Source organism: Amblyomma americanum, chromosome 3 (genome assembly GCF_052857255.1).
Source record: "Amblyomma americanum isolate KBUSLIRL-KWMA chromosome 3, ASM5285725v1, whole genome shotgun sequence".
NCBI lineage: Eukaryota > Metazoa > Arthropoda > Arachnida > Ixodida > Ixodidae > Amblyomma > Amblyomma americanum.
The window spans coordinates 194,109,980-194,137,954 of record NC_135499.1 but is presented as its reverse complement, the minus strand read 5'-3'; the positions used below and the strand labels follow the sequence as shown (position 1 = coordinate 194,137,954).

The following is a 27,975-nucleotide window of genomic DNA, read 5'->3' as shown; positions in this document are numbered from 1 at the left end:
AGAGGTCGCTGCGGACAACAGACGTGCAGACAAGGACGAAGGTTTCCCTGGTACGACGACGGGACATTGCATTATCTGCTGCTCGAAAAAGTTTTTCCGCCGTCTCTTGTTTTTGCAGCGGCCACGAACCCATGCATGCACCGAAAACAGCTGCCTCGTTCCCTATGCTGCTAACGTGCACATCTACAATTTCGTGACGTGGCACAAAAGGAAAAAAAAAAAGGCTACATCTTGAGGCTGCCAGCTGCACGACACGGGTCACTGAGCTTTCGGCTCAAGACCAACGTGTTATTAGTGCTGAAGGTGCGTCCGCTGTGCATGCAGATAAAAATCTCTGCTCTGTGCACCTTCTGTTCCCCACGCTTTTTCTTCGCTATCTCGCCCGTTAGTCTACCCACGAGGGAGCAGATGCAAATGCGCCGGTTAATACCGCAGGGTCGAGTACAGACGACACTGGTATACTTTGACACGGTTTCACAAAACTAACAGAAAACACAGGGGGGCATAAATGCTGTCTCCGCGGCCTACACCTAAGCATCGTCGACAGGGAAGTGCGGTAAAATGCAAAGGATATTGAAGAAGGCCGCTGCACGCATGGCATAACACCGAGAACAAGGAAAAGCCGTGCAGAAGGGGGGGGGGGGGGGGGAGTACACGTTCTGCACAGGGAGCATAAATACACATGGTTTGGCTTAGTTTGTACGCGACCGGAGAAGTCTGCAGCGAAGAGACGACAGCCGCGGTTTTAAAGCAGAGCTGAAGCGTCTCATTCGAAGTCGACATACCCTGTGTTTAAGGAAAAGCTGTAAGCCCGTGTTCACAACAACCTTGCTGCATGTACTTCGGCGAGTGACGATCGAGTACGCGTCTCTGCCTGTGTCATGAGGCGCATATATATAATACGGTCGCACAGTAGGAAAGCAAGGTAGAAGCGAGAACTGCCCTATAGCAGAGCAACACCTTTCTCTGGCGGTGGTGATGGTATATTATATTATTACGAAAAAAAGAAATGGAAAGATGCCGGGTCCCGCCGCGGTGGCTCAGTGGTTAGGGCGCTCGACTACTGATCCGGAGTTCCCGGGTTCGAACCCGACTGCGGCGGCTGCGTTTTTATCGAGGAAAAACGCTAAGGCGCCCGTGTGCTGTGCGATGTCAGTGCACGTTAAAGATCCCCAGGTGGTCGAAATTATTCCGGAGCCCTCCACTACGGCACCTCTTCCTTCATTTCTTCTTTCACTCCCTCCTTTATCCCATTTCCTTACGGCGCGGTTCAGGTGTCCGCCGATATGTGAGACAGATACTGCGCCATTTCCTTTCCCCAAAAACCAATTTTCAATTTTCAACTTTCGCAAAACGGGCGTTAACGCCGGTTACCTAAAAAAAAAAATCCAGCATGTAGCGTGCAATGCGACACGATATCGACAAACAATTTGTGCCGAGCTTACGTAGCGCTTGGCCTCGAGAAGACACGAGATGGTTCTACATGTGCGGTTACACGCCTCACCACGTGAACCATATATAATACAAGCGCGGCGAGCCTCGGCGCATATTTATACGTGTCACGAGACGAGTGTTGTAAAGAGGGCGTAGCTGTAGAACAAGCGCATAACGTAACACGAGTACGTGTTTACACGCTGCGTTTTCCTCTCCTTCAAGAGCATGCACGCGCATACATAGAGAAAAACACCGAAGGGCTTCATTTCACGCGCGCACTCGGCCACACCGCATCCCCGCTTTGCGCTGAAAATCTCGGCACGCAAATGCACGGCTAGCTGTCTGGAAGTCGCCTACACTGCAAGCGGGGGTGTCAGCCAGTAGGCTACTACTTAGGTGTTACGTAGGCTAGTTGCAAGGGAGCGGGCAGCAGTATTTAAAAATGTGGAGGGTTCTCAGCTAGACATTACGCAACTGGGAGAGAGTAGTGATTAAGACGATTGGAGAGAGAACAGAAAAGGTTCCACATAACTCTTGTCCCGGAGGGCAAGATTTACGGTGGATCTTGTCACGAATGACATTGCAAGATCCACTGCACACCCGATAGAGTGCGTTTATGGATTACGAGGACTTCTACACGTAAGCATGCACCATCATCACTATACGATCATCGCCAGGCGAACCAGGCCGTCGTGGCACCTATGACAATGCTTGGCTTCAGTACATGCATTCTTTGTCTTGAACCCGATGCATTAGCACAGGGGAGGCGCGGTAAAATTCTGACAATTAACCAACTGCTGATCAACGACTACCCCGTTTGACCTTTGCTCACGACACAGCTAGGGATTACCTCGGGAAGAATTAGCTGCATTCCGATTCGCTTCTCATACTCCGTGGCCTGACTGCAGGACACACGATGTGGCCAGATCACAGAGCGTAGCCGGCCAACATATCGATACATATATACGTATAACGGCCATGTATACAGTCCTCCCCTTTCTTCCTTAGCTGCGCTTTTGTTGAGCGAAACCGTATTTTCCGTTGATGTTACTCCAATTCGAAGATATTTATTTTCCAACACTGTACAAGCCCTACTTGTGCTGTCAGAATGAGAATTTTCCAACAAGCCACTGCGCGTACCGGCCGCGTTTAGAGGGGACGAAATGCAAAAGGCGGTGTGCGATGTCAGTGCACGTTTAAAAGAATCAAAGAGCCCAAGTGGTCGAAACTAATCCTGGAGGCCCCCACTACGCCGTCCCCATAAGCTAAGCCTATCCGCGGCTCCTGGACGGTAATACATACCTGAGATGGCCAATACAGAAAGAAGCACAAGCAGAAAAAGTCAAACCATCAGGAACGAATATTGACAGCAGACGGCAAGAGCCTCAACGCATTACCGCTTCGGTAGCCGCAAAGAAACAAAACAAAACCTTAATACGGACTCTACTGCCGGGCTCGACTTCTGCAAAGCTCTCCACCATCCCCCGAAGCGAGCGACGCACATGATAAGCAACACAACACGAAGACCTCCCGAGCCGCGACGACGCTGAGCGCTCACCCATAAAGCCCGGAACAAGGTCAATGATCAGCGCACGGGCACGCGCACTACAACGTTCTCGGCCACACAATGGCATAATGTCGTCGCATGGGGGACGCGACTCTGTGTTATTATACACGCCCGTGCTCTCAGACATAGAGGACAGAGGAGAACTGCGCGCAGCAGCACGGGGCCGCGCCACGCATGGGCTGAGTGACCCGTGCGCTACACACAGGCGAACAAAAGGACCGACGGGGATCCCATTTCGAAAGCCTTTCATCTCCGCGTTTCTCCACCTCTCTCTGGTTCTTTAAATCTTTCCCAAGTGCGGGTGGAAAAGAATTAAGCTGTCGCTGCTCTCTGCACGGAGGGTGGTAAGAAGCGGGCAGGCGCCTTACGAGTGCCGACGAAAAGTATACGCACTGCAGTGCATGCGCCGCGGCGACGTCCGACATCGTCTCCTTTGTGCGCCCGTCCAAGTTGAAGAAGTACGCGCCTCGCTCCGCCTTCGCCACCATTGCATTTGGTTTCTCTCACGCGCTTTCATTTGTTCTGTTTTGTTTTTGCACCGTTGAAGACGGTCGGCACGCGTTGCGGGTCACAGCCTTCGAGTGCGGAAACGTTCCGAGCTACGCGCCCAAGCGAGCACGTCGGAATGCACGAACACGAGCCAGCAGGCTCAAACGGCGAAAGGCCTCTCGCGGGCCAAGGGCACGGAGAGGTGCAGCGCTCAGCCTCGTCCGCCGACAGGATACGGCTACGAGCGCTGTATACTGCGCTCACGGCGCAGCTTGAGATGGAGTTGCATTGCGCAGGCCCCAAGCTCACGTAATTCTGTGTTTCCGCTTTTCCCGGCGGATGTATAGCGAGAAGGTATGCGGGGCCATAACGAAAGGCGCCGCGGCATTTTAGATTAAGCCTTTTTTATTTCTGCAAGAAACTACGCAAACACAGCGGCACATGACGCTACTGGGACGAAGTAGACCTTCTTCTAATGCGACAGCGTTAAGGAGCTGGTGTCGCAGAAAATCCGGTGTCGTCGTCCAGAGAGGCAAGGTGGGTCACGTGACCTTGTGGCGTCATCGCAACCTGTCCACCGGATTGTGAGCAAACTGCACATCGTGTCAGGTGGGAGTTAAATTAATGACTGGTCGAGAGAGGTTGCTGGAAAGAGCAGCCTGGATCGCACGAATCCCACCGGTAGCAGCACCTGCCATCGCTAGGGCAATGGCGCATCGTTCAACCGCTGCACCACTGCGCCAGGAGTGGTATGAGGACTCCCAGGGATCTATGAATGTTAAGTTTGGGTTTAGGTTTATTGGGGTTTAACGCCCCAAAGCGACTCAGGCTATGAGGGACGTCGTAGTGAAGGGCTCCGGCAATTTCTACCATCTGGGGTATACGTACTCTGACATCGCACGTATACAATACACGGGCCTCTACCATTTCGCCTCCATCGAAGTTCGACCGCCGCGGCCGGTATCGAACCCGCTTTTTTCAGGTCAGCAGCCGAGTGTCATAGCCACTGAGTTAAGTAGACATTGACTAATCCGGGATATATGGGCATTAATAACGCATTAGCCATCATATCATACCCTAGGCGGATCTTGTGTCCCTTTCAATTTTTTTGCTCCTCTTTCTTTCCGTCTGCCGTATTTGCTTTTGTTGTGACTTGCGAGCAGCGACGTTGAACCTGGGGCTGTGGTTTGAACCAGTTTTAGAGACTTCTTTTCTGTCTTGATAATAAAAAAAAATGAACTCCAAGTGGCTCCGCTGTTTTAAGTATCTTGACCGACCTCCGTATAGGCTCATCGCAGAACCAGGACTACAGTCAATGCCCAAGAGTATACGAAATAAGAACGCCATTTTATTCACAACCCTACCTCCTTCGCTAGCTTCTCCCTCTCTTCCTTCTTTGGTAAAACAAAGAGCCAGGACCGCTCGGTTATCACGAGACGAAGGCAAAGCGGAAAGACCTCTGTTACGAAGCGCACGCAGACCGCATAATGAGGACGACGAGAACTAACGTCATATATGAACAGGGGCGGTTTCCGCGTTATCAGGGCTCCCAGCTATAGCCACACCGTGATAAACGCATACAGGTGCGAACCTATAGCGGTTCCTCGCACTGAGTGACCCGCGGACTTCACGGCCACGGTGTGTATACTCAAGGGGCGCACGCTTTATCGCAGTGTCACTGGCGCGCGCAATCTATGTGGGACGCAAGCAAGCTAAGCGGCGCTCGAGGCTGAGTTCTCACTGAGGCCGTGCGAACAGGAGAGAGGGTCCGGAACGGCTACACCAACAGCTTACTACGCGGTGCTGGCAACCGTCCGGCCAGCGAGTGCCGCGTCGTTGATGAATACGCGCGGCAAATACTGGAACGCAGAGCCCGGAAGCTCTCGTTACGGTACTCGAGGCCAGCAGACCGGCAGCGAAATGCAAAACAATCGACTTACTGATGACGACGATGAATTTTTTATGGCGCAAGGGCATCTGTGGCCAAAGAGCGTCATGGCACAAGGGCGTTTTTTTTTTCTACTCAAGGTGGGGTCAAAGATCCATTTACCTAGCATTTCATCCTAAATAAGCCGAGCACCAGGCAGGGGAAAGCTGCTACCCATGCACTGAATCATTGGTGGGTACAGGGCGGCACTGGGGATCGAACCCCGCACCTCCCGCATGCGAGGCGGACAATCGACTTACTACTATACGCTTGGATCGCAGTGTTGCTTCATCTCGCTACCGGTGTTGTTTATTGACTAAGGCTTTACAATGAAATACAACTAGTTAGGAGTAGACCGATTAGTTAGCTACTCCGATTAATGCAGCTTCTCCGGCTATAATGCCGCAGTGATGAGGGCCGAAACCATGCAGACAAATGACAATGACACGATTAAAAGTCCAAACGCAGGGACAGCAGCGCCAAAGAGAACCACGAACTGGCGCACTCAAGGTCTCCGCCAAGGCAGCTGATCCATCACCTGATCTCATTCTGTCGCTTATGCGAATACAAACGCAGAGACTGCAGTCGCCGGCACGACAAGGATGACACTCTCACGTGCTTACGGGATCGCGCCAAAGAAGAAAGTGGTAGAGATAATGAAATTAAGCTTTCTCACTTTCTACAGCATATGGGGTGCGGTGCGGTATATGTGAGGGTTGAAGCTGAAGGCTGCACATGGGGTTACTAGAGAATTGCCGTAGTGGAGGATTTCGGATCAAGTTCGATAATTTGAGGTTGTGTAACCTGCACTGGTATCGCACGACAAGCGCGAGTTTTTGCATGCTCCATGGACGTATCTTATACAAGATTATTAGCAAAAACAAACAGCTGCCTTGTCGCTGCTGATGACCACTGAGAAGTAAGGCACCCCTTTTTTTTATGCAAAAGTGCTCCGAGGGCTTTTTGCTCCAGGTTTTCACCCGCTTGTGATTCCGCACTAAGGCTTAAATGAATCCCAATAAAGGGAACCAGTGTTGCAGAGAAGTACTCATAGCTACGTATATGTATAGGAGGACAGGCTATTCATGTTAGACAGGCGTGTATTCAAGAGGAAGAAGTAGCAGACGACGAAGAAGATGGCCAGTCGGTGGGAGCGCATTTCTGGAACAATTCCACGCTGTTGTTGCAAATGCTTAGTGAACAAATTGAATATGAACTCGGTGGTTGGAGTCCTATACCAGGATTCCATTGGTTGAAGCTGCAACGGGAACCCTGTTTACGAGCCAATTCTAGCTCTCAGAGCCTACGTTGAGCAGGGTGGCCTCGCACGAGTTAGGGGTCGGGGAAGGGATGGGGATATATGGCCTTGTTTTTCTGGCAGGCCCATACCATATACGGTAGAAATCCGAAATTTATCCACAGTGCCGACATTAACTCTGGCCTGTAAGTTCTGGGTACCAGGTGTGTAGTGATTTGAAGGTGCGAAAGGTATTGGTTTGCATCCTTCCTAATGTTATTTCTTCGTCCTTGCTTAACTCTTTCCAAGGGTTGGGAAATCCTGATCGTTCTAGCCAGCAAGATTTCAGCAAAGGTGTAGAGCGACACATCATCGTGAGCAAGTTCGCTGCCCCGTACCTCTTGGTGTCGATACCATGAGTGCTGTTTCAAAGCAAGTAACCTTGAGCATCCGAGCGGCCTGCTCACCGACTCGCCTCTTGATGCAGTTTGTATACGTGCGGTTTGATTCGCTGAGATGGCGACTCCCTGAGGATGCCCCTGGATGTCGAGGGCACTTCCTCGGCAGCCGCAACGTGTCTTGGTTGCGATCGGCGCGCAGCCTACTGGTCTACCTCCTGGATCGGTATCCACCGGAATTTAAAAATGCCGTCAACTCGTCCGGCTGCTTCTGTACGTGTGTATTGTTTGTGGGCATGTAATCCGTCTCTTCACAACGCATTTATACTCCAGCTTCTCTTCTCCTTTTGCTGCGAGTAAGGAAGCATATTCTTGGGGATGCGGTTTCGTCAGACAGATAGTAATAAAAAAAAAATTGGAAGGGACACCTAAGCTCCGCCTTAAGGGTATGACGCGATAGCGCAATGGGTTGATTCCCATATATGCAGAAGGTCATTCTCTACTTTACATTCATATATCCCTGGGAGTCCTCACACCACTCCTGCCGCAGTGGTGCAGCGGTTAAGCGATGCGCCACTGCCCTGCGATGGCAGGTGCCCCCAGCGGTGGGACTTGTGCGACCCAGGTTTCTCTTTCCGAGCGACCAATCAATAATTTAACTGCCATGGTGGGCAGTTAGTTCGCTATCCGGTGGTCAGGTTGTGATGACGCTGCAAGGTCCAGTGACCTAGGTGGACTACCTGCCTCCTAGGCTGCTCTCTGCGGGCATCACCTGCCAGTCATGCATGCTCGTGATTTTTCGCTCACAACGCCGGCGCCGACAGCGCCGCCAACGCCGACACCAGATTTTCTGGACAACGGGGCTTTCGCGTTAAAAGCATGCACTGCCAGAGAGAATATACATGGTCTGGAGACCACGCTCCCGTACACGACCGAACACCGATGGAAGCGACACGTGTGAAGTGCGCAGCTGCCGCGTCTCGCCGCTGGTGTAACGGCGCTGATGACCGCGGAATGCCACACTTTATTTCGCACGCTGTCCGCGTGTACAGCGAGCGTCTGGACGAAACGGGGTCGGCGGGCGGAGGAACCCTCGGCGTAGATTTAAAAGCGGGTCGCGCTCTGAAGCATGCATTCGCGACGCCTTTTCTCGGACCGAGGGAAGGGATCCGCCGCATGCGATTGCACGGCTGCCCGCGCGACTGTCATTAATAGCAGCACCGACAGCGCAGGGTGCCCGAGGCATCGGACGAGGCGAGAAAGAGAAGCAACCGATTCTGCACACAGCGACGCGGCGGCGGCGGCAACTGGTGCGGAACGCGGGAGGAAGGAAATTCGTCGCAGCGACGTCGACGACGCAACAGAGGCCAGTCGAGCGCGGCAAGCGTGCACGCGCGTCACGGTCAGTGGGGCCGGCCGTGGCGTCCGGTGCGCTGCGGGACCCGGACGGTTCTGGTGCTGGGTGTCCCCGCCGAGAATACACCCGGGGACCAGCCGTTAACGCGCTCGGCCTGTGCTTTTTTTTTCTTCGCACTACAAGACTCGCGCAGTTGCATCGAAGCTTATCCGAAATAATAAAAAAAAAACCGGCTTCAGAGAAAACAGCCGAGGAGTACCCAGCTTAAGTGTCGCGATATTGGCCAGCATTCGCGAGGCTGCATTTCCATGCGTGTTGAACACGTACAGTATTTTTTAATTTTTTAATCGTCTCTTCACGTGCATTCTAGTGTGTTGCTGTCTTATCTGTGACCACTCTTAGTGAAGTCTTCTTCTCTACCGGATTACTAAAACTGGATAAAAGCTGACCCTCTGGTCTAAATGAGGTGGACATTATAGACAATGTGTAGTGCACTCACAGCGTATGTGAATGATGTGCCACAAGACGTGAGTTGGTCGAAACAAAAAGTAGTATATATGAGCAGATAGGCGAATAGTTTCAACCAATTCTCTACCAATGTGATGTAGAGAATGACCAATTCCGCATATACGGGCATACAATAACCCATTAACGCTATCACGTCACGGGGCTGAAGAGTCCCCTGCAGTTTTTCTTTACGGTGGGGCTTCTAATGCGAACGCATTTAAACATGAGTCACACATTAGTTGTATACAACAGCTGCAAGTGGAAAGGTGCAATGTTGTGTTTTGCTCATAGGCGCTGTTCGCGTTTCATTACGGCCTGGTAGTGCATCTGCGGCCAGTAGTATTCAGGCAACATGCATGACCTGCCTTTCAGCCGAGTGGTACAGCACTCTCCTCGAGCTATAGATCTGTACATATGTCTGTAAAGAGAGGAGAATCCTGATCTTCCCAATTCAGTATACCTTCCGGCCTTCGAAGGTGCTTTAATTCTGCTTCAGTGTACGGCCAAGACCAAACAATGTGGCCCGAACACTGCGAAGACCCTGCTCGCGCGGCTTTTGCCCGATTCGAGGACACGCAAGTCGGACGCACATCCCGTGTGGAAGGGGCGCGCATACCAGCGGCTCTTCACCCGCATCGCCACCTCAGACTTTGATGCATGCGACGACGCGCAAGGCGAGCATCCATTCTCGAACCGCGACAGGAGAGAAAGCGGGTGCTCTGCGTCGGGGTCCCCCAGCAGCTTCCCGGCCTTCGTTAATTCAGGCCTGCCTCGAGGGGACGCATCATCGGAGGTCGCCATCAGCCGCGCCAAAGCGTCAGCAAACTCTCAAAACGCCACCAGCCCGTCTCGGGGCACCGCGCCCAGTTTTCTCTTCTCCCAGCCAGTGGCCCTTCTTCCCACGCACGCCACACCTGGGTGGAGCAGCTACAGCGACACTGCTACACTGCACCCTGGAGTGGAGAATGCCGCGTGCCCGCCCTTTGGCGAGAGACAGCGAGGGTGCCGTAAAAGGCGCACCGGGAGCCTCATTAGGCCGAGGTGCGCCGAGAGAAGTCGGTCTAGGCGAACCTGAATATGTCGCGAAGCAGACGCCAGAGAGAGAGAGAGAGAGAAACAAAGCGATATGCGCTGCTGAGAACTATTGCGTCTAATCGTAACTCTTCAAGAATAGGCCGAAATCCATCGCAGTAGCTCCGTGTATGCTTGTGACCCAGATGGTCAAGGTAATTGATCCGACCAGTACCCACGATGCTTGCAACAATTCAGTATTACGCATGTATGTGCAAGCAGCGTCAGCCGCAGTGACTCCTACAGGTCCCAGGCATCGCCGAAACACACTCTGAGCTGACAGTTCGCAGCGCATGTGTTCTGCAGGCGACAAGGAGGTCCCGATATAGTCGCTGACCCTGGGGCCTCCTTCTGTACGTAAGTTTTGTAATGAACTCACACCTTGATTCAATAAATCTGCATATAATTGAATTGGACAAAGAAAGGCAAGCCATACACCCCTGTCCGCTCCGGAAGCCGAACCGTTGCGACTGTCCAGTACCTATAGACTGGTGGTCCGCACTGAGGCAGCACCATCAGCGCAAGCACGAGCTCGCACGTATAGGAGGTGCTTTAAAAGAGAGCGTTATATAGCATAACGTAACCATGCATAGAAAGGCAACGACCAGACGCAAAGAACGGGTACAACGGACCACCACCGACCTGCAACTCCATGCTTATTATATATAGTCTTATACCCTGCAGACTACAATTATCGCATCGTATACGCCGCGCGGCAGACATTTCGAGCACTGTGATCGCGAGAATTCGCCTTTCGCGTCATCTCGTCGCTAAATGGCTAACATGCTCGCAGTGGACTCGTTACGCGACATGCGAACAAATCGTCCGTTCCCAACACAGCGGATTACTGTGCGTGCATGCTGTACGATGTCAATGAACGCTAAAGGGACTCTCAATAATATCGCGATGTGCCTGGGATGCTAAAGGACGCCGCTTCACGAATATCCTCCGGCAAGGATTTCTTCAATGAGTCTGTTAGAAGCTGAGTTATCTGTAGGCAAAATTGAATTCCAGCGTTCATCGCGCCTTTCCCTCTCATCTCGTCACTTTTTGCACGTTCGCAGGTCGGCCTTGTTCCGCCAACTGCACCCACTCGGCCCGAGGAGCTTCCTGAGCCAGCGAAGCGACAAGTCTGACTGGCCGCGACCGAGGTATACCTGCGTGACGCCTGAAAGAATCTCACCAACCGCCATATCTCGACCGACAAACGCAGACGCGCGACGTGGATGAGAACAGCAGTTTCAAAATGTCGCTGGAAAAGACTGGCCAACATTCGCGCGCGATTATGGGTTCTCTGCTGCGCGAAGTGTATCTTTTGGCTCAGGTGTTCGTGACAACACAAAGTGGTGATTGAGCGCGCATATGAACTCACCTCAGAAGGTGTTTCAGGCTGCCTTTAAAGACACCTCGGTAGTTCAAATTAATCCGAATCCCTCCACTACGGCGCTTCTCTCTCTCTCCCTCTCCTCTTTTTTCACTCCCAGGCTCTTTCATCGCTCGTGGTGCGGTTCACGCGTCCATCTATAGAGTGCGAAAATTGCTGCGCCTTTAGTTTCCTCATAAGGCATACGCATTTCGCAAAAGGCCGGCCAGGCCTGCAGACACGCACGCATGCACACCGATGTCGTTCCCAACTTTCGTCAATACACGGAATGCCCACCGGGGACAAGGTCCTGAAAACAAGCACTACAGACGCTGTTCCAGCGAGGTTCGACGCCGTTCGTACGAGGTGCTGCTCGGCAAAGCTGCGCGAACTTTGGCGGCCGAGGACGAGCTTCGTGTCTGACGCGCGGTAGTCTCTCTACAGCGTCGCCCCTGCGGCGGGAAATTTTTAGCCGCTGCCGGTGTGGCCCCAGAATAGAGTGCGGCTCTCAGCTCTGTAGCCGCCTCTTCTTCCTGCTAGCTTCGCTGCTTCCGCGCCTCCCTCGTCCTCGCGTCCCTTTTTCTTGGTCACTAAAGATCCGCTTTGACGCACCCGCGCTGCTACTTGGTAAAAGGTTTCTGGCAGCAAACCCGGACGGGCCAGAGCAAGGCTGGCGACTAAACGCACAGGGGAACGCCTTTGAGCCAGCGAGCGCGCGAGGTGCATTCTCGCTGAGTTCCCGAGCCGCCTCGTGCATACGACCAGAACGGTAAACCTCGTGGCAGCATGGTGGGGTTGCGCTGCCACGGAAGACAGTATATACACCACTCGCGCTATCGCGTCTGAAACCACAGAGCCCGTACAACACGACAGACAGTTATACTCACGGGTCGGAAGCGTCCGAGTAGAGCAGTCAGGACAGGCCTCCTCAGTCAGTGCACGTGGCCGCTCGGATCGCTGGGAAGTGACAGCCGGCCGCGCCGCACCCAACCTGCGGAAAGCGGGGACAACAAGTTGACGCCGAATTCAAGTTTACGCCGAACTTTTTGAAATTGAAAGCCTACCCGCCGCGGTGGCTCAGTGGTTAGGGCGCTAGGCCACTGATCCTGAGTTACCGGGTTCGAACCCGACCGCGGCGGCTGCGTTTTTATGGAGGAAAAACGCTAAGGTGCCCGTGTGCTGTGCGATGTCAGCGCACGTTAAAGATCCCCAGGTGGTCGAAATTATTCCGGAGCCCTCCACTACGGCACCTCCTCTTCCTTTCTTCTTTCACTCCCTCATTTATTCATTCCCTTACGGCGCGGTTCAGGTTTCCGCCGATATGCGAGACAGATACTGCGCCATTTCCTTTCCCCCCAAACCAATGATTATTATTATTATTATTATTATTATTATTATTATTATTATTATTATTATTATTATTATTATTATTATTATTATTATTATTATTATTATGTAAGACGGAAAAGTAGGAAGAAAGGAGGAAGCTTTAATGCCAGGAAGGAGGAGGAGGAGGAGGAGGAGGAGGAGGAGGAGGAGGAGGAGGAAAGGCAGGGAGGTTAACCGGACGAATAGCCGGTTTACTACCCTGCACGGGGGGAAAGGGGTGAGGGGAGAAAAAGATGAAGGAGAAAAGACAGTTGCAAGAAATTAAAGTCACTAGGCAAAAAAGGGTGGAAAGGTAGGCAAGGGGGTACGACTCCAGACGGCTACTCCACATTAGGGAAGTAGAAATGGGAGCGGCATTACTTCAGTGTGAACCAACTAGCCCGGCAAATCTTACTGCAACATATTTCTTGTACCACGGGCTCTTTCCTAGCTTCCCAAGCAAGAGTTGACGCAGCGATCTCTTGTGCCGTGGTTACATGCCAGTCCCGGTATGCGCGTATAAGTGTCGTATGTGCCCCTTCCTCTTGTCTTACAATTTCGCGCCCTTAACCCTTATTTCAGAAAAAAGGAAGACAGCGAAGGTGTGACGTCATGATGTGTGACGCCCACTTTCCCCTACGTTCCTTCCTTTCCAGGGTGCGTGAGCCGATGTGCTTTCATCCGGACCAACGAGGCCACCATTTAGAATAATGATATATGCGTCTCATCACACTTATCCGTGCATAGGCTGGCGGCAGATGTCATGCAACGTCGTCGCGCGTCGAAACAACGTCAACGGCCGCGCCGTTCACATTTTTAACCCAGCAACGCGCTGCCTGCAACGGCGCCCCGAACAGCGACTCACAGTGGCCCTTCAGCTCCCTTCCCGCCTCCTCTCTCATCTCGTTTCATAATGCGCGCACAAAGCGCTGCTGCAGCTGTCAATCCTACCACACACAAGCGCAAGGTCGCCGCTCTCTGTTCATCTGCAGGGCGCTCCACCCCCTGCACGTTGACCCCCAAGGCTGCTGCGGCAGCGCAAACGGGAGGGCGAGCACTCTGCAGTTTTTTTTTTAATCTCGCCAATATCGACGAAAATGACCCCGCATAACATATATTCATGCAGTGCAGCCAGCTGCAGTCCACGTACGCACACATGCAGGCGCACGCTTGCGAAGAACGTCACGTCGCATCATTATTCATTCACCATTTCTGTTCGCCGCGGATGCGTCGTCGGCCTGTCCGATCGAGGTCGATCATTCATCCTCTCCCATTTTCTCGCCGTCCGCGTCGCGTTCGGTGACCCCCCCCCCCCCACCCCGTCGTTTGACGCATGCGCACAGAGTCTGCGCGTCCCTCTCTCCTATTCGATCAGAAATGCACTGGCGACACAGCTTTGGCAACCGCACTGCGGTTGACAGCACAACTGCCCTTAGATTGCAAAACATTTATTTCGTCATATAAGCCAATTGGAATGTAGGTGGTCCCTGGTAGGTGGCTATCAGCCCACGGCTGACAGCGTCCTGAGTAGCCCATTCAATGGCCCGGGTTTGAACGCCCAGGTCTGAGCTGACCACAAGGCTTCCCATTGCTCGAGAGTAGGAATTTGTATTTAAGAGATTCCGGTGGCGGCTCCTCTTTACTGTTCCACAATATGTGATCGTGTCTATTTCGCCACATTGTGTGCATTCCGGGTCATAATCGCCTTGATAAAATTTTGATAGTAAGTAAGGAGTCATTAAAGATCGCGTCTGGAGTCTCCTCCAGGTTGTCTCCTGTTCCTTATCTCCTTATCTAAGGTTTTGTCTGGAGCAAGTGCACACTGCATGTATGCGTGGCCACGTGGAAAAGGGGGGGGGGGGGTGATGTAGGATATGTTGAACAGGCTGTGCACGTGAGCCCGGAAGAACAGAAAGATGAAGAAAATGGAAGAATCAACGCACGATTAAGTAGGCAGCGTCGATAGAATACATGACTTCTCTGTGTAGGAGGTCTCGTAAGAAGAAGAGCAGAAAAAATGCGCGGTAATCCGACACCAATCGCAAGCGTGAACGCTGCGCACGCATATATGCGGTAATGGCATCCAGTATACAGCGATGGTGTCTGCCGATGTCTGCATGATTTCTTCCAACGCATGCCTTGCATCAGTCAGTGCTCACAGCGGATATGCAGAGGAAGTAATGAAATCCACTAACATACTGTTACTAGAGCAGCAGGAAACAAGAATATTAAGGCTTAAATTGCTCCCATACATATTAATAGCCATTGACCCTATTTAACCCCATTAACGATAACGGCAGTACTTTCTGCCACATCCCAAATACATGGACTATACCATACTTAGCATGAAACTGACATGTTTAAGTATCCATTTTCCTTCACGCGATTGCCAAGCGGAATTATCTGAACATATATCTTTCGACCATGAGACTGAATAGCAACTGCAAGTTTTTGTCCTCCCCGTGTATGAAATTCGAGTCTACGCTGTTTAATAAAGCAAGAAACAAGGGAACAAAATTCCTTTGGAGGGCTTGTTGACCACGGTGTTTCTGGAATCCTGCCGACCCATAAAGCAAACAGACCTGGCTGGACTGGCTTGGAGCTGAACACGAACAGCGGCTGCCCGTGGAGCAGGCCACCGACGTCTTAGGCGCCTGTAAGTGCAGTGCCCGAATTAAGTCTCATACCACTGTACTGTTATTTGTGCGTCCAACACTTCGTTATAGCCGAGTTTCGCTGTAGTGTTCTCGTTTCGCACCCGGCTCTTGGCGCGCCGTGTCAACACCCTCTAAATACTTTCTTCAGGCCTCTCCAGGCCCTCCTTTCCACACGCGCTACGTCACGCCAAGTGTCCGGTCAGGCTGCTCACCAAGCGCGGCTCCGCTCCGCTCGGTTGTCTCCCTCGATGTGCTCGCGCTTGCCCGGGCAAGCACAGACACGAACGCAGTCTTGCAGTGAGCGTCTAGCTGCTGCTTGAGTCTTTCAGCCTGGCGTTGGGTGCATTTCCGTTCGCTCCTCGCACGGCTGTGTCTGTTTCGTGTGGCCGTTTCTTGTGTGGCGTGCGTACCTGTGCTAGCGCACGAATGGGAAACTGATTGCCTGCCGTGTAGCGAGTGCAACTTCGTGAAACATGGGCCGGTGCTGTGTTCCCGGGTGCCGCGGGAACTACCAGAATGGTCCCAAAGTACGTGTTTATTGCTTCCCAAGAGACGAAGTACGAAGAAAAGCCTGGTTGCGAGCCATTCCACGGAAGGATTTCACACCTACAGAGCATTCGAGGGTAAGACTCTGAAATATTGCTTAATAGGCGCTGGTAATTATCTTAGTTGTGAGCTGTCGCTCCCGGAAAGGCATGCTGTCTTTGTAGGCAATGATATCACTTCTTACACTTATGTATGAATTGTCCAGGAAGCATTTAGTTCTGTGGATGTGCATAAGGCTTGTGTAAAAGCTGTGTAAATATGTAAAAGCTGTTCACTATTCAGACTCTTTTTACTTAGTGTTTTAGGCAATGGAGAGTCATGGCGAATGGCCTTGCTTCATTTTCTCGTGCAGGTGTGTGAACTGCACTTCCACGCAGGCGACTTCATTACGACGTTGTCACACCAAGATGAACTGACAGGGAAAATAATAGAGGTGAAGCGTGACAGGCTACAGTTGAAGATTGATGCTGCGCCTTCTGTTTTTCCAAACTGCCCAAAATACTTGTCCTCAACGCCTGGACGGAGTGAATCGCCAGAGACGAAAAAAGCAAGAAGGGAAAACGCTGCTTTGCAGGAGGCTATGAGGAAGTCACTTCAGTCTAATGAGCTTGAACAGAAAAGAAACAAAGTTTCATCTTACGAGGAGTTCAAATCTAAGTTGCCTGGAATCTGCAACACGAAATTCTGGACCGTTTCTGTCGATGAGCAGTGCGTTAGGTTCCTTCTCATCGAGAATGATCCTTCACCTAATGTGAAATGCGCCTTGGTAGTTCTCCCTGATCTGTCACTTTCTGTTTTCTTGAATGGAGTGAAGCTTCTGTCGCTTCCTTCAGGCAGGATTCTGCCAGCTCAAGTATGCGACACCTCCAGCCTGTCCTTGCTGCTAGAAGAACTCGAGATAGGCTTGCATAATATACCTGAGGTGACGAAAGAGTCGAAACATACTAAAGTATTGCAGTTTGTCGGTTCACTGCTTGCAGACCTCATTGAGGACAGTGATACGACGAAAGAACAGTCTTCTTTGCTGAAATTTCTGGTTGAGCAGATAGAGCTTCTCCTCGCGAAACAGCATGTGTATAGCGCAGAGCTGCTGGTATTCGCCAGTATTTTGAATTCAATTTCTCCTCACGCATATCACTTCACAAGAGCTGCATCAAGAATCATTCTGCCCCATCCTTCCACACTGCGCCGTGTTTGCTCAAATTACAAAGCTGACCCTCTTGTGGAGCAAAATCAACCGCACTGTCTCTCCTACATCCGAGAACGAGTCAAATCAATGAAAGACCACGAGAAGACAGTGACCCTGATGATCGATGAGATCCACATAAAACCATACTTCGACTACAAAGGGGGCACAATAGTAGGATCGTCGGTTCATTCAACGGAACCAGCAACAACAGCCCATGTGTTCATGGTACAATCACTCCTTTCTGCAAACAAGGACGTCATTCACATATTACCTGTGAGCAAACTGAGCGCAGAAATTTTGCACGAGCATGCTAAGAACATAATCATTAATGTTGAGAAAATGGGGCTCAAAATTATCGCTGTGATAACGGACAACAATGCTCTGAACCGCAAGATGATGTCGTTATTTGCTACAAGTCCTCAGGTGAGCATTGTCTATCCCCATCCAGCCGATAACGCTCGCCCTCTTTTCTACGTGGTCGATCCTGTGCATCTCTTGAAGTGCATTAGGAACAATTGGATTAACCAGAAAAACCCTGGAACATGCCTCTATTTCCCTGAAATGGACTTGAGTGGAGCAATGCCCGAAGGGCCTCCTCGTATGAAAGCTGCTTCTTTCGCAGCTGTGCGGCAGCTTTATTCTTCAGAGAAGACGTCGCTTGTGAAGGCTGCTTACAGACTGAACGCAAAAGCCGTGAATCCAACCTCAATGGAGCGGCAAAATGTAAAGCTCGCTCTCGACGTCATTAATCAGTTTGTTTCAAATGCCCTCAGGACACATGGTTCCGCGTTCAAGATTCCTCAAGCTGAGTCGACTGCTCTTTTCATTGACGTTATCCTCACATGGTGGCAAATAGTCAATGTTAAGACCCCTTGCAAAGGCCAGAGGCTAAGGGACAGCATGCAAGACCCTGTAAGGTCTGTTGATGACACACAGTTAGCTTTCCTGAGCGGCGTTGTGGACTGGTTGGACGCTTGGGCAAGAATAAACATCACCAGTGGCTCGCTGACGAAAGAGACTCACAGTGCTTTGCGACTGACATGCTATTCTCTGGTAGAACTCTCGCGCTACTGCTTAGAAGAACTTCACTTCAAGTACGTACTGCTGGGCAAATTTCAGACGGATGCGCTAGAAGACCGGTTCGGCCGTTACCGCCAGCTGGCAGGATCACAGTACCACATTTCCGTGCGTCAGCTCTACGAATGTGAGAAGAAGCTTCGTCTTCAAAAACTTTTGACATTTCCACGCGAGGAAACAGAGTTTGAAGACGTAAGTGAGGATCTTGTCCCATGCAACTTTTCTGTGGCTGTCAGCGACGACGATATTACACACGCCCACTCTGACATGGATGCTATTGTCTACATTGCAGGATACGCTGCTCATGCTGCTTTAAAGAAGCTTTCATGTTCTGCTTGCTTCAGCACATTGGTGATTGAAAATCGAGAGATCGAAGCGGAAAATACTGCCATGATAGCTAACCTGTCGAGAGGAGGGCTGAAGTTTCCCCAGCCATGCACAGTTCACATGGTACTGATGACTAAACTAGTTGCAGAGAAGTTGTCTTTTGGAGCAACCGCGGAAGATTTTCTCTCCTGTAGAAATCAACGTGGTGTCGTGATTTCACAGACGATTTCCCTCCTGGACGAACACGACATTGAGACATGTGAAAATGGCCACACTGCACAAACTCTCCTGCGCTTGGTAGTACGCGTTGCAACCAACGTTGTTCTAAACAACTTTTGCAAACTAAGAAATGATGCCATACAAGACAATGCGCAGCAGAAGGCCGCAGCCCGGAAAGCAGCAACGCTTAAGAAGAAGTAAGTTTTATTCCCAAGCAATAAAAATGCTTTGCGCACACTTCATTGCTGGTGTCTCGTCGTTTTTTATTGTAAGGGTCAGATTAGCTGTACAAATACTCAACAGCGCAACATTATTGTGAGTGTCATTATTGCTGTGTGTGAAAGCTTTAAGCAAAACACAATACAGAATAAAACTAACACAATGCGCAGTAGACGGTGTTTTTTTTTTCAATGTTCACGAACTTCTACTTTAACAACTAGATATACGCATGTGCGGTCTGTGCGGATGGATTTTACCGCACGGCAGACATCATGTACGCGATAGAACCTAATAATTAGATGATTAATTGAAATTAACTAATCAATTTTTATTATAATGACCAATAATGCGAAATTGGCGGCCGTATGCTAAATTGTTTATTATAAAAAACTGTATTAGCAGCTCGAACTTTCTTGACAATAAGGTGTTCTGCAATAAAAAAAATATATAAAGCAGATAAAATGATAGCCTAAGGCGCGCACAAACTAGCGAATTTCTTTTCTGCAGCAACGACAAAAATGAAAATGAAGGAATCACTTATAAGGCAGCTACGTACGGCAGTACCCGAATAGTGCAGACGGGCGCGGCGCGCTGAAATCGCGGAGCGCGGGGCCTGCACGGTCCCTTGGCGTGACGTCACGCGGCCGGTGGAGAGGCCTTAGCATTGAGAGGGTGTTGGCCGTGTGCCCACACGCACCTCTCGCGAAAGGGCACAAGGCGGCGCGTGCGCCTCGCGTGTCCCGCCTATTGGAGTCAAGGCGAAGCGTGCCCCGGGAGCCAGGGAAGAGGAGGAGGCGTCACGTCGGCGCTACTATGCACGCATGCCGGGAGACGACGACCCCCTTCCATGTTCCTCCGTCCATTGTCCATACGCGCGTCATCGATTGTTCTTCACGTGCCCCCAGGACACAGCGCCTCGCCCAGAGCATGGATTCCCAAGGTTTTGCGGAGACGAACGCCTCAGCTCCTTATTTAATTTCACCTTTGTAGTGCTCTAGCACTTATAGTGGCCATCCCCCGCATTTGGGCGTCGTGTGTTTGTCTGAAGCCGGTTTTGTTGTTATAGGCTGCTAACCTGCCCACCGCGTTTAGGCGGCAGCCCATTTAATCGTGAGAGACTGCTCGGGAAGAGCAAACAGGGTGCAACCCAACCCAAGCAACCCAAGTCCCACCGATGGCAACACCTGCCATAGCACTTGCCTTGTGCCACTGCGCCACTGCCCACCTGCTCACCGGGTGGCTCCGGGACAGGTGTTGCCATGCCAACCTTTCACTTTTGCATGAAAGAACACACACACCAACTACCACCTAAAGTATAGCAGAACAGCGCAGCACTGAAACACATCGTGCTAGCGCACATATCCGCATTTGGCCTAATTAGCCAGATCTACTGACATTTTTTTTTTCATTTTTAACTTTGCGGGATTATTATTAGCCAGTTTATGTCTGGAATGACGTATTCAGCTTCTTTTCCCTGACCGTTAAAGAAATTCAAAAGAGGTCATAGAACGTCACCATCGATGGCGCTACTTTAAAGTAGACCATTGTGCGCATACCAGCCAAACAGAAGCAGTGGCACGGACCAGATTCACGTAATACAAGTAAAAACCGAATCTGTGAATACCCAATTGAGATCAATCTCAACCGCGTCCATGGCATTAGTGAAATGATGACACTGAGACCTGGAGAGTAAACTCTCACCGATTTTTTCCAAACGTTCAGGACCTGATAATCCGAGTCTGAAAACACTAGATTTTTTTTTTGTGTGTGTGGTTCGAACTTTTGGCTATGTGTTGGACAATGACTTACCAATGAACGTGAGACTTGCTCACACTCGCTCCCACCTTTTTGAGAGCCCCTTAAGAGGAGGGAAACAATGCAATTTTGACCACATACCGACTACGGTATACCACGTACCACCGACTCTAAAAGTAGATGAGAAATAGCTTTCTAAGGCACTGAACATCTTTCCATGGCTGCCGCGCCTGCGATTGCCGCGTCTGGGGAGGATTTTAACATAATCTCTCGAGCGCTGCAACGAATGTGGCATCAAAGTTCTGGCCGTCCGTTCTTTTGAAACGGAGTTCTGGCTCCTCGGCATTCCCTCAGACACACGGTGAAATTGCGCATGCATGATTCACTAACAGGCGAATGCATTCCGCAGCTTAACATTCTCAAGAAAACAGCTACAGCTGCGTTCATCCAGGATGACTTCCATGCTTCCTCTCTCAAGTGCGCAGCTATAATTTGCGACGCGAGGTCCTTGTCCCACATGAGTGCAGCCCCCCCCCCCCCCCCCCCCCCCCCCATTATAAAAATCAATACTTCACGCCTCTAGGGGCGTACGTGACCTCTGCCGCCACCGTACGGGCATACACGCGAACACAATCTGCCGGGCGTGTTCGATGCGGACATAGCGCACATGCTTACACGCGCTGTTCCGTATACCTCGAGGAAAGCAGAAAATGCCCGCAGATGTAAACACACGCTCTCCACAGCCGATCTAAGTATACGCAAGCCCACAGCATCGAGAGTTCGCGGGTGCACACACGGCGAGGAGGACAATGTGCAGCGACAGAGAGGGCGAAAAAGCAATGTCGTGAAAAAAAAAAAAGACAGACTTAAACCACAGTTCGGATTTGAGGAAGGAAGTCGGAAGAGGAAGAGAGAAATGCGCCCACTCTCAACGAACAAAAATCTCAATGTATACATGATCAGTGGAAAGGTCCATAAAATACATATCATCGCCGGTGGTACATGGGGGTAAGCGGCACCGTGCATATCGATAACCCAACGCGCGGCTCCTCTTGCCTGGATCCCTTGCACGTATGTGTGCAGCAGCGGACGCGAGTCGGACGCGCCGCGGGGCCAATTACGCATCGAAGCGAGCAGCTCGCGGCCTTCCGAAACTTCCGCCGAGCCGTCGCTGCAGCCAAGCGAGACGCACCTTCACGTTTCCTCGCTCCCTGGGCACTTTCCGGAAGGCCGCTCCGCCGACGGACGGCGCGTTCACTCGCCGACTGGCCTGCTTCTGTGGGCCGCTGTTTGTTTATTTTGACATTGGTGCAGCTCTTGTTTTCGTCGTTGTTTGGAAGAAGAAGATGATGATGATGTCGATGGATTTTTTTGGCGCAAGGGCACCTATGGCCAAAGAGCGTCATGGCGCAAGGTATTTTCGACTTCTCAAGGTGGGGTCAAAGACCCATTTCCCAAGCATTTCACCCTAAAGAAGCCGAGCGCTTGACCAGGGGAAAGCTTGCACCTATTGTATCACCGGTGGGTACCCGGCGGCACTGGGGATCGAACCCCGCACCTCCCGCATGCGGGCCGGATGCTCGCTCAAACAACTTGCCCAACGCTGCGGTGTCGTTTTTTGGAAGAGTAGGGGAAACAAGCGGCTGAGGTGGGGGGGGGGGGGAGTCACAATCGTACAGATTACACAAGCCAAATAGCTCCAACAGCTGTTACAGCCTAGGAATGCACGGAGGGGCCCGTATGCACAAAAGTGGAAGAAAAGACAGCAGTGTTTCGGATGCGCAGCAAAGGCATGTATGTATACTATTTATACGTGCGAATATGCACAGTCGGCGGCAAAAGTATCTGCACCGTGTGATCCGCAAACGAAGCCGATAGCTCTATTATTAGCCGCCGGTTGGAGACGACACTTGTGTAGGTGGAAGTCGAAATTCTCTTCTTCTTCACCTCCACAAACGTGGACTCCAGCCGCCGGCTAATAATAGAGCAACTGGTTTTGTTTTTACGGATCATGCGCTCCAGACTTTGGTCCCCGACTGTATCTTACATAGCCTCAAGCACGTGTACGACGTCACAAGGACGAACGTGAGGGTGTTTTAGTGCGCACGCTGTGCAAACGTAAATGGTCATACGAAACGTGAAATAAAATGAGGACGCGAAGGGCGCAATGTGCAAACGTACCGGACAACAGGCAAATAAACAAACAATTAACAAAGAAACGAACAAGAAGCATTGTATATATGTACACCCTAAACTTTAATCATGTGTACACTCTAAACGTGCCTGCTTCTTTGCGAACGCCTGTTTTTTTTTTTTTTTGGTCCAATGGCGCGAGGCGAGCACCCGGCGAAGCGCGGGTAACTTGCAGACTGCTGGTGTTTGCTTTCTTACAGGACGCGGCGCAATGGGCGAGTTTAGCGGCCGCCCACTGGGTCCACCCACAAGTGAATATCCGGCACGAGCTTGCGACCTTCTCTAGAGGCATGATTCACTCTCCGAACACATGCATGCTGACCGACTGAGGAGTAAACGCAATGTAAACGTAAATGTATTTCATTGCAGCACCTCCTAATTACCGCAAAGAAAGGCGTGTGGGCGACACCTGGAGCCGGAGTAAGCGATACCGTCTATATGCGAGCGCACATGTGAATCAGTTAAAATTGGGTCGCACTGTTCAGAAACTTCATAAAGCGCGCAAGAGAAGCATGGTCTGATGCGTGAGAACCGCATGGTCGGCCAGGCAATGTGAGACTGCAGAGTGCATGCGAATGAGAGATGTATCAGAAACTAACGAGATACGAGCCTGTATATAGATTAGGCTAATCCGGAATATTGTGGTCCTTGTCCCACACACACAGGCACAAAAACAGCCGCTAATTATACTTTTGCGCCGACTCATACCAGCGTTCACTGGCTGCTTTCACCCGCACACAGACAACACGAACTGTGGGCGAGTGAATGCGGTACCCTCGCGCGGCTGCGGAGGGAACGACCTCGGATAAAACTGTCGCACGAATCCTGCGGCAGACAAGGCCGTCTCGAATGAGCGCAGGAACAAAAATAACAAAGAACGGGTATGCTCAGCCAGCACGCGCGTATACGGTCTCCTCCGCTTACTCGCCCGAGGAAACAAAGAGGTAAGGGCGGAAAATCTTTCTTCCTTCCCCACCCCTTCAATCCCAGAAATCCCCAGTTTTGCATATTCACGCAGGGAGCAGGGTCGATCGAGGCTATATATGCATGTATACAGTCTTGGTCAAAAGTTTTAAGGCCAAAGGCTTTTCGCTTCAGCCAAATAACAGAGCCATTATGGCACTATTAAAGACCGAATGACCTTGAAATGCGTTCCCTCTATTTCCCTTTTTCTTCGCTGCTCTTTTTTTTCCTGAAATGTTCCGTGCAGGAAGTGGCGTTCGCGAGGGATGCGCACCAAGTTTTCTCTTGTGGGCCGTAACTGTTCTGTTCGCCAATGGAATTCAAACATGTTGTATAGAAATGAAAGTTTGGGAATGTCCTCTGTTATATGGGTTCCGGCCTGCGGTGACCATGACGTAGGGCGATGACGTACACAGAGGAATGGGCGCCGCTGCGCGTGCACTTCAGGTGTTCCTTCACTGTCGAAAACAGAAGTCCGATAGAACGACGTACGGGCTGTAAGAGGGGCAAGACGACGTGTGTGACAAAACGACGCCCGATAAAGTCATTCCGAAATTTAATTTCAGTGTACCATATTTTTGCGTCAACCAGCCCATTTGGTATCACGGTGTTCGCTGCAGACCCCAACAAAGAGGAAAAATGAGAAATACGAGCTTTACTTTAGGTGCAAGAAACAAAAAACGGAAGGAAGAGAACAGATATAAAACGTTAAACACTTATTTCTCCACATTTCTTTTTCTTCGATAAATCTGTATTTTATAAATGCTATTTTCGAAGCCATAGAAGGCGGCTACGCACGCTTACTTTCATAACAAAAAAGAAAAAAAAAGCGATGCACTTGGCGGGTGACTGGCCACAATGCGAGAAGTAACACGGTGGTTTGGGCTAGTTGGTTGCAGTTCATAATGGAAACAAGTTTCGCAGCATGAATAAAACGTACACAGACGACAAGGAACAAACAAGACAGGACTATGCTGCACTTGTCTTCTGTATGCGTTTTATTCATGCTGCGAAACTTGTCTCCACAATGCGAGAAGCGGGAGAAGACGGCACGTCCCGCGTGGTGCTGTTCCACCTTTTTTTTTTCTTCATCACGCACAGAGTTTTTCCTCCAAAAACAGTTCATGACAAGGCTATATTTCTGCCGGCAGGCACGGATGGGTCCGTGCACAGCCTCCTACTGTAAAAAGCAAGGCATACATCCGACACGCAAATCTCTCCATTCGTTCGCCATTTAACCGGACTCATCCCTACCTCCACGCACTCGTTATCTTATTGATATCGCCTTTCCCTCAGCAATCATATCCCATCGATCAATCAACGTTTACTTCTAATGGACAATTCCAATCGGCAACCAGATGAATGCTTTCCAAGAACATAAACTTTTGTTTCAGTGGGCGATTAGGATTACCCGGGGCTGCAATCGTGGATGAGGGGGCAACGTACCCGATCCGCACCAGATCGCCCCGCCTCGCACCACGCAGCCAGAAGCGCGTCTTTTCCTCCAATGTAGTAGTAGTAGTAAGTGTTTAGTCAAAAATATAATAAAAAGGAAGTTAAAAGATTTTTGCTCACCCCGGCATCTGCCATCACTGTATCGGCGGCACCTGAGCTGGGGCAGCGGAAATGAAGGATAGAAGGCAGTATGAAGAAGGGAAATGAAAGAGGTGAGGGAACAGCAAGAAAGGACATAGGGAGAGGACATATATACACTATTTGCAAAAAGTCAAAATAAAGTTGTCCATTTGGATTTCCCGACACCGCGGTGGATTTTCTGCTCCTTCGTGATTTCAGAACGATCGCTCCAGATCGCCCGTTGGAATACGCAATAAATAGCTTTCGTGACAACTTTCCCTACTATCGCGGCAGCAAGAAGTGCGACTCGCAAGCCTTCTCGCAGACCAGAGCCGCAGCAGCGGCGACACAGAACGAAGCGTTGAAAGTGGTTCGGCCTGGCCTCAACGCGTGAAGTGCAACTCCCCACCCTCCTCTCGGAATGGCCAGAGAGTGTACTCAGCGCGCCCATTTCTCTCTGGATATCTCCGGGAAACATCGCGGGCAGCGTTATAGCCACCAAGATTAATGCAATCGTGTGCGGAAGGGCTAACGGCGAAGGCGTCTTCGCAGCATGAATGTGCGACCGGGCAAGGTCAGCATATAGTGCCCGCATGCACTGGGCTTATACGACCAGCCATTCCGGTAACGATCGTGCCGCCGCCGTATGCCCTTATCGCAACGAGGCAATTTCTGCAGCCTGCCTGGAAGTCGAGTGAACCTGGCACTTGGCAAAAACGAAACGAATAAAGGCAACATAGGATACTGAGGTGGTGTACACTGCTAACGGTGACGAGAAAGAGAAAAAAAAATATACAACCCCAGTTCCCTCTTGCCTTCAGTAATTGTGTAGCTTTTTTGGCACGAATACATTTCTCAAACAGCGTTCGTTTAGAACGTTCGCTCTCGATGCATAGTCCGGTTCGAAAAGCTCATTTTGAAGCTCAGACGTTCGCGACGCGGCGGTCTGTACGCACGAAAGCAAGAGAAAAAAAAAAAGCAGAACGCTTTGTGCGCTGCGCGAACTTAAGCTGCAGACGGATGGCTGCCCCAGAAGGTTGGCGCGCCTTAGCGTAGAAAAGGCTCCCCCGGCAACGATTTATATCGAACGCAGCCCGATCGAACTACAATACGCAATCGGGGCGCGGGAGAAACGACTGCCTGTCGTCTCGTATTGCGTGCGAGTAACCTGAGGCCGTCGGAAATAACGGAGTTTGACAGCCGCGCAGGGAGTTAAGTATAGCGTGTACCAGGTGTGCGCAGAATATCAAATTGCACCACTCTGCGCATCTACGCAGCACAGCGGGTATTCCGCATGCGGTAAGCGCGCGGCTCTTTTGAGGAATGTCGGCCTCATCCGTCGCTGCGGTTGGGTCCGCGATGGTGGCGATAAAGACGGGACACGACTGCGAGATATACGTGGTCGACGAGAATGGCCGCTCAGCCCAAGCCGACAGGCCGGGGAAAATCGCGACTGATTATTCAGGGCCGTTCATCTGAAGCGCACGGCGGCAAACCGCAGTCAACTCGTATTCGTGCGTCTTTCTTGCTGTTAGTAATCTCAGAAGCCGTTCGATCGATGACCGGAATTGTTTGGAGAATTTCCGGCGAGGACTGTTGAGCAGCGAAATCTCCTTAATTTTTCTTATTTTTTTTTTCCTAGAGCAGAGTCCGCCTTGGTAATTAAAAAAGAGATCGTGGCCTTTCTCACAATAAACGCACGACCGAGCTAGCCCTGACGCAACAAAACTATACCATGTCCGTACTTGGCTCGTCCACAATCTTCCTAGAGAAAGCAGTTAAGGGAACAATACAGTGAGAGCAAAATCATTGTTATACAGAATAAAATTGCACGCTACACTGTTAGACTTTCGGGCCATGGCGACAACTTTTGCAAATCGCAGAAGTAGAAAAATAAAATCTCCGACAGCTTCGCCAGGCCATCTGACGTCGTAATATCTCGCATGACATTTTGGTATGTTATATTAGCCAGCGGACGATGCTTTTAGCCGAGCGAAGTTAAGCAACTGCGGCGTCTGAAACAAATACTATCCGCAACTCAACTGTCGGTATCAAAAAAGTGGAGCATGACGTAAGTGTGTAGCGTTCAAAGCAGGCGAGATACAAAATGTCTCGCTGAAACTACTCTTCGGAATAAATGGTCTTATGCGCGTACAAATGAACGTGGGCGTCCAGAGGCTGAATTCCTGTTATGGCCAATGCGTGAATTGATTTTCATGTCCCTTAATCTTTTACAACGCACGCAATTTTGCGACGTCAACAGATATGAAGATTTGCGGTGTATAAAATACGAGCGCACTTATTCTGCAGATTACCAACTCCTGCCACAAAATATTATTGATAATAAAACGATAACCTTAACTCCCAATCGTGAAACAGCAACAAAAGAGGGAGAAAACCACGTAATTTCCTCATCGTCAACACAAAAAAAAAGCCACATGTAGTATCTAACTATAGTATAGCAATATACTTTCAGAAAGAGGAAACATGCCCCATGCATGCATTACAATGGAAATGATAAAAAAAAATGCTCCATT

The 27,975-nt window shown here is 50.7% G+C and overlaps 1 protein-coding gene across 2 annotated transcripts in view; it reads right to left on the bottom strand.

Annotated features, from left to right (window-relative positions):
* LOC144125770 (dnaJ homolog subfamily B member 6-like) overlaps window positions 1-27,975 on the bottom strand; it is a 262,555-nt gene that overhangs the window by 190,751 nt on the left and 43,829 nt on the right. For both annotated transcript variants that reach the window (XM_077659454.1, XM_077659452.1), the window contains exon 2: window positions 12,238-12,341. The gene's annotated coding sequence lies outside the window, so the exon portion shown is untranslated. The remainder of the gene's footprint in view (window positions 1-12,237; window positions 12,342-27,975) is intronic.